Genomic DNA, 7,352 nt, shown 5'->3' on the forward strand with positions numbered 1-7,352 from the left:
TATGGATTGGAAATCAAAAAGTTGCAAAGACGTTGAATTACTCCGAAAAAAGTATCTGCTTCATCACAATTGTCAGCTTCATGTAGTCCACATAAGGCTATGACAAGTACACACAGGAAATTTTTGCAAGAGATTCCACTGAAGAGAACATGTGTGAGCTTGTTTATAAGAACCTCTCAAATTATTTCCGTTCACATAACCTTGTCCGTGGGATTCACTGATAGGTATTGTCACAAGTATGGATCAATTAAATTTTCAGTAGCTATTTTCTAATTACTAGTTTCGTGCCGATATTACAAAACCCGCCCATTTATTTCGTGTTTAGGCATTTCCTTATTGATTCAAATATAACACAGAATGAATGTTGTTTCTTCAACTTGATTTTAATCAACAATAATCGGTATACATGCGACAGCATGCATACAAATGTGTTCCAAAACGTCGCCCATAAGAAAGAGTTTGTTGGTTATAAAATGATAGGTCATGCGTTTAGGATAGCCATTAGGTTAGGGACCATTTGTATACCCAACTGAAGGATCGTCTTACTGTCGCTGTGAGACTTAAGAAGCATGATTAGTTCATGGGCGGTTCCTCGGAAAACCCGCTCAAAAAGGTTTTTTCGCCGTCACAAGCCGACCAAAACACATCCAAGGACTCAAGACGGCTATGCACAGCAAATGGCAGAAATTTTTACAAAATATTCCTAAGATTCCAATCTCGAACAACACTGAAAATTTTATTGATATCTTCATTCATTTCCAAGATACAGATGTTCAAAGTTACGCTACTTCTACACGTAAAATCTGGTGCGGGGTGAAAAAGCAGCATATAAAGTGGCGTAGCACGGAGAAATATGCTATAAAGTGTCTCCGTTAATACCTGTGAATCCCACGTTGTAGTACTGAAGAAAATACAATTTTTTCCGTTTAAAATTTGGTCTGAGGAGTAAAATTAGTTTGGTGTTATTTCAATTTCACGTAAGTAAACTATCTAAATTTTACTGACCATTTCTTTTCATATGAGTTGTTGCATGCCCTGCTACAGCGGGGGTAAGAATGGAACCACCGAAAAAATGCTCCAGTCCTATCTGACTGACAAGTAGGTACCAGTTGCATCATTCTACTTTCCCCAGCTCCTTCAAAGCTTTTGGCATGCAAACATATTCGCCCTTTTTTATACTGAGAGAGGAGGACACAGTGGCACTGGCAAAGGGAGGGAAAGGTAATAAATACTGGAAGATAGTACACAGTGTTCGTGTTACAGAAAGTGCGAAGGGGAAAATGACACTGTGAGAAAGAGAGGGGGACAATGGCAGTGCAACAAACAGTGGTAGGGAAAGGGTTACAGAGAGAGTGCCAAGGGGAGTGAGAGGAAAAAAGAGGAAGTGGGCGAGAGGGAGTGGTAATGAGAGACAGAGATAATGACAGTGACAACGATGAAGAGAGGGATAGTGAGAAGCGAGAGCAGCAGTAGGAAGGGAGGAATGAGATACTAGCTCTAACAGAGAGCAAGAGGTAGACAATGACAGCAAAAGGAGACAGTAGTACAACTGAACGAAGGGGAATGTAGCTGTGACGTAAGAGACAATGACAGAGGGACAAAAAGAGAGTAACAATTAGTTGTGCTGAGTGAGTAAGTGAGAAAGAGAGCTGGGAATCATGGGTGTGAGCAACTCATAGCAACTGAGTATGAGTGAGTTACAGTTATGGCAGTTTGAGGTGAGTTAAATGTTAAAAAAAAGCGCAATATGTTCGCAATCCATAATGTTTGAAGATGGGGAATGTGGAATGAGACAGCTGGTACCCGACTTTTCAGTCGGAGTCTTTTAAATAAACGGGAACGTATTATCTGGAGAGGCACAACTAGAAATAAATTCATTCTATAATTTGGCAGATAATGCACTTGCAAATACTTTCCAGCTTCTTGTCTGTCTCTGACCTTGCTAATGTGTTTTGCAGAAACAGATTCATTGTAGCTCAAGAGCTGTAATATTCCGAGGAAATTTCCATTTTTTAGATCTCCAATGTTCTGAGTTGAACCTCTGAAGTCCAAGCCTCTTTGAGCAAGAAGTAATGTTACATCAAGTAACTTGAGAGTCCCCATGTAAGTTGGCTAATCTACGGACAAACAAAAGAACATTTTACCCTAACATCCGCACATCAACATGACCAATGTGCCTCTTTTATGTCATTCCCTTTATGACTTTTACTGTTCTTTCATGGCAACTACGTACAAATACATACATTTTATTTTGTTTTTGCTCTTGAATGCAAAATATGTTCTGTATATTTCGTGTAAAATCACCTTTTGATGGAAAAAGAGGTGCTTTTATCTTAGATTTCATTGCTGTTGCTGCTTACATTTGTTAGTGAAACGTTTTGGTAGCATTTCCAACAATATTCGAAGGGAGCACATTTTCAACGACATCAAACGTTTGTTTTACCGCAATATATAGTGCATTCCAAATTAATCACGAAATGGAATTGTATGCTGTTGGCTTAAAAAATCATAGAAGTGAAAAATTGAAATGGAAAGCAAGAGCTAGATTATCTGTGCTGATGCTGGTGTAATGTTCTTTTATTTGTTATATGATAAAAAGATTATTTTACAGTAGCAGTTTCATGAAATTTCCTGTCAGATTAAAACTGTCTGCTGGACCGAGACTCGAACTCTGAACCTTTGCCTTTCGCGGGCAAGTGCTCTACCAACCTCTTCTTTTTTTTTTTTCTTTTTTTTTTTAATCTAGTTTTGTTCGTTGTATATCTGCTCGGGGCGGACGTCGTAAGACATCCATTTAAGTTCGTTGTTGAACGATTAACTCAGTTTTTTATTACAGAGGGCAACTAACACTTTTAATCTCATTTTGTTCTATATTGTTCTTTGAATTTGTTCGTGGCGGGCGTCCTATGACACTTGTTCTGGTTGTTCGTTGATCCGTTCACTCATTTTTTTTTATTACAGAGGATAGCTAAACCCTCTGACCGAACACGGTGAGCTACCGTGTCGGCACCAACTGAGCAAACTAAGCGCGACTCACGACCTGTCTTCACAGCTGAGACTTTATTCTGGAAGCAGTTTGATATTTCCCAACTGGGCACCCAATGGTATTCGAACTGTAGAGACTTCTGAACTAACTATGAGGCTTGGAGTGCAGGGATTTGGCTCCCCAGTCCCCCCTCCTTTGTCGGGGCTGAAAGGCTTACTATGTTTAAGACTAAATGGTCGCCAGATAGCAAAGCAAATTTGAAAATTAATCTAAAATAATTTCTCTTAGAGAGCTCCTCCTATTCCATAGATGAATTTCTATTCAAAAGCTTGTAGCCTGTTTTATTTATAAAGTAAAGAGACTTGTTTTTAAGTGTGTGTGTGTCTATGTGTGTGTGTGTGTGTGTGTGTGTGTGTGTGTAGAACAAAAAACTAATATTCCATTTGGGAGTGACACCTCACGCCGCATAATTATGTACCAATTTTACTATTAATTGCTAATATAAATAAAGTATTATGTTATGAGCTCCCAATAGAGTAGCTACAGTATGTTTTCAAGAAGGGTCATCGAACAGACGCAAAAACTACAGGCTTACGTCGGACAATTGTATACTGGAATATGTTTTATGCTCGCGTATTACGACATCTCTGGACACCAGATATCTCTTCAGTAGGACTCAACAAGGATTCCGGAAACAATGATTGATTTTCAACCCAGCTCGGTCTGTTCCGCCACGAGACTCAGAAGAGGTAGATACCGGCGCCAATGCAGATGCCGTGTTCATCGAGTTCTGTAAGGCATTCCATACAGTTCCACACTGCCAACTGCCGCCTAATGAACAAAATACGATCCTACGGAATATCGGATCTGTTGTGTCTAGACAAGACAGCCTAGACACAATGAGAGGAAGCCGAAAGGCACGCGCTAAGCTAAAGCAGGATGGCGTGAGGTCTGAAACAGGATACGTAATGAATGCTATAAAGAAAAGTACGTAGCTTCTGGAATACTTAACTTTAATCCATCCTTTTGGTACATCTGGAGATTGTGGCGATACAAGTGAGACTCTTTAGATACATGCAATGTTACTAATGGCGCCTTGCTAGGTCGTAGCCATTGACTTAGCTGAAGGCTATTCTAACTATCTGCTCTGCAAATGAGCGAGGCTTCGTCAGTGTAGTCGCTAGCTACGTCGTCCGTACAACTGGGGCGAGTGCTAGTCCGTATCTCGAGACCTGCCTTGTGGTGGCGCTCGGTCTGCGATCACACAGTGGCGACACGCGGATCCGACATGTACTAATGGACCGCGGCCGATTTAAAACTACCACCTAGCAAGTGTGGTGTCTGGCGGTAACACCACAGGATCAACTGTGTGATTGGCTTGACGAGTTTCCGACAAACAGAGCACAGCATCTCACTGTCTATGGAGAGATGTCTTTAGGGCTTACATTTCGCAATGTATATAACTAATCTAGTAGAAAACGTCGGAAGCTCCATGAGGCTTTTGGCGGACGATGAACTTGTATACAGAGAAGTCACAAAGCTAGAAAATGGTAGCGAATCGCAGGAAGACACGCAGAGGATCGACGTTTGCTACGGGGAGTTGCAATTGACCCGCAACGTAAGCAAATGTGAAGTATTCCTTGTATTTAGACAGAAAGGCCCGGATTACACGATTGCAGAAGAATCACTGGGAGCAGCCACTTCTATAAACTATCTGGAAGTATATGCAAACAGAGCGATTTCCCCAGATAACAGACAGATTCATTCGAAGAATCGTCAACAAATGTAGTCCATTGGTAAAGGAAGTAGCGTACAAAATTCTCGTTGGACCAATACTTCAATATTGCTCGTCAGTTCGGGATCCGTACCATATAGGACAGGAAATAGACATCATTTAAAGAAGTGCAGCACGCTTCGTTAGGTCATTTAGTAACCGGGAATGCGTCATGGATATGCTCGGCCAGCTATAGTTTCAGACACTATAAGAGAGTCGTCCTGCGTCTTAACGTTCTTTACTGCTAAAATTCTGAGAGCGAACGTCCTAAGATGAGTTAACCGTGGTATTATGCCCTCCCATGCACATCTCGCGAACAGACCGTGCAGATAAAATTAGACATATTAATGTCTATATGGGGGCTTACCGGCAATCGCTTTTCCCGCGAACTATTCACGGCTGGAACAGCAAAGAGGAGAATGACTGGTGCAGAAAGTACTCTCCGCCACACACCACAATGTGGCTGCAGAGTGTAGATATAGACTGCTGCCAACCTCAGCGCCCCAAAAGTTATAACACAGTAACTGCCTGACGAAGTGTTGTGTTATCTGTGTTAGTGGATGATTAATTGATGTCAAGGGGTCCAGTACTTATATTTAAATGCAATATGAAACACGATCACAAATGTTAAGTAAACATTTTAAATGTCATTTTTCTTCCACCAATTGCGTTACCTTACAGTAGTCTTAATTTAATTTCATATTCCTTGTTACAAATATGCACCGCATTTGAAGATGTCCAATGCGCACTCACAAATCCGTGTTACTTCCGTTTGAAATTTGTACCATTGGATCTGACCGTTTCGAAACATATACGTCCCTTGGTTGGCAACACTGACAGACACACCGAGCGAGGTGGCGCAGTGGTTAGCACACTGGACTCGCATTCGGGAGGACAACGGTTCAAACCCACGTCCGGCCATCCTGATTCAGATTTTCCGTGATTTCTGTAAATCGTTTCAGGCGAATGCCTGGATGGTTCCTTTGAAAAGGGTACGGCTGACTTCCTTCCCCATCCTTCCCTAATCCGACGAGACCGATGACCTAGCAGTTTGGACCCCTTCCGCAAACCAACCAACAGACAAACAACATTCTCCCTCTCACACCTCTAACCTGTCCGCTTCGATAGCTGAGTGGTCAACGTGACGGAATGCCATGCAAAGGGGCCCGGGTTCGATTTTCTCTGCACAGGGACTGATTGTTGTGTTGTCTTCATCATCATCTCACCCTCATCGACACGCGAGTCGCCAAAGCGGCATCAACTAAAAAGACCTGCACCAGGCGACCGGCCGTAGCCACACGACATTTCATTTCACCTCGAACCTAGCAGTGGCTCACGCGTCTGCCTCTGAGGTGAGGGCCAACTTCATGTGGCTCACGGCCGAATCCAGCAACGCCAGTTAGCACACTTCTAAGACGGTATTAACGTCGGTTGACGTTGTTGAATTAGGATATTGCGATAAAATACGGCTGAGAACTGCGGGTCGCACGAGTGGTTAATTCTGGACGCAGGCTGCAGTTTAACGACCACTGGAATAACATACATTATGACAGCCACATGACTCTTACAAGTGGCTGCCCTAATATATGTCATTGCAGAACTTACTGTATGATTTGAAAACGAGTTTAGGTCATCAAGTAATAAAGAAAATCAATACTGCAACTTCGATGGTTCTCTGCAGTTTTTTTATATTTAGTAAACCATACTGCTGCTTACGTCATGTTTTCCAGAATGCTGGAAATTAATGAAAAATGTGTTCATTTGTGTTACAGATAACTTTAATCGTGTATACAAGTCATGTAAATTCACTCGTTCCACATTATTGGGATAAAAGACGTGGTTCGAATGGCTCTGAGCACTATGGGACTTAACTTCTGAGGTCATCAGTCCCCGCCGGCCAGAGTGTCCGTGCGGTTCTAGGCGCCTCAGTCTGGAACCGCGCGACCGCTACGGTCGCAGGTTCGAATCCTGCCTCGGGCATGGATGTGTGTGATGTCCTTAGGTTAGTTAGCTTTAAGTAGTTCTAAGTTCTAGGGGACTGATGACCTCAGAGCCATTTGAACCATCAGTCCCCTAGAACTTAGAACTACTTAAAGCTAATTAACCTAAGGACATCACACACATCCATGCCCGAGGCAGGATTCGAACCTGCGACCGTAGCGGTCGCGCGGTTGCAGACTGTAGCGCCTAGAACCTCTCGGCCACTGCGGACGGCTAAAAGACATGTTCAAATGATATATGGAACGTGTAACTAGCGTGCTGCAGAATACAACGATCCTGCTTTTTGGTGTTCACACGTGGTCGACCGAAAACTTGACAAATATGCCTGCAGTCACGTTTCCATGCAGTCTTAATATCGGACCACTGTCACATCCAAACGCCCCATGAATCTGGATGCAGTATCGACAAGCCAGCCAAATTCAGACTCACAATGAATCCCCTTTCAAGCACTGTAAGTTGCTCGTAACGCTGTCTCTCACGAATACATGGCATCTGTGTGCCCTTCACACTCATCACACATCTGTCATTGTTCGTGTCCTTTATATACCCCACCAGGTCTGGTAACAATACCAATGCAGTCTGGTGGCCGTT

This window comes from Schistocerca piceifrons, chromosome 4 (genome assembly GCF_021461385.2).
Source record: "Schistocerca piceifrons isolate TAMUIC-IGC-003096 chromosome 4, iqSchPice1.1, whole genome shotgun sequence".
NCBI classification, from domain to species: Eukaryota; Metazoa; Arthropoda; class Insecta; order Orthoptera; family Acrididae; genus Schistocerca; species Schistocerca piceifrons.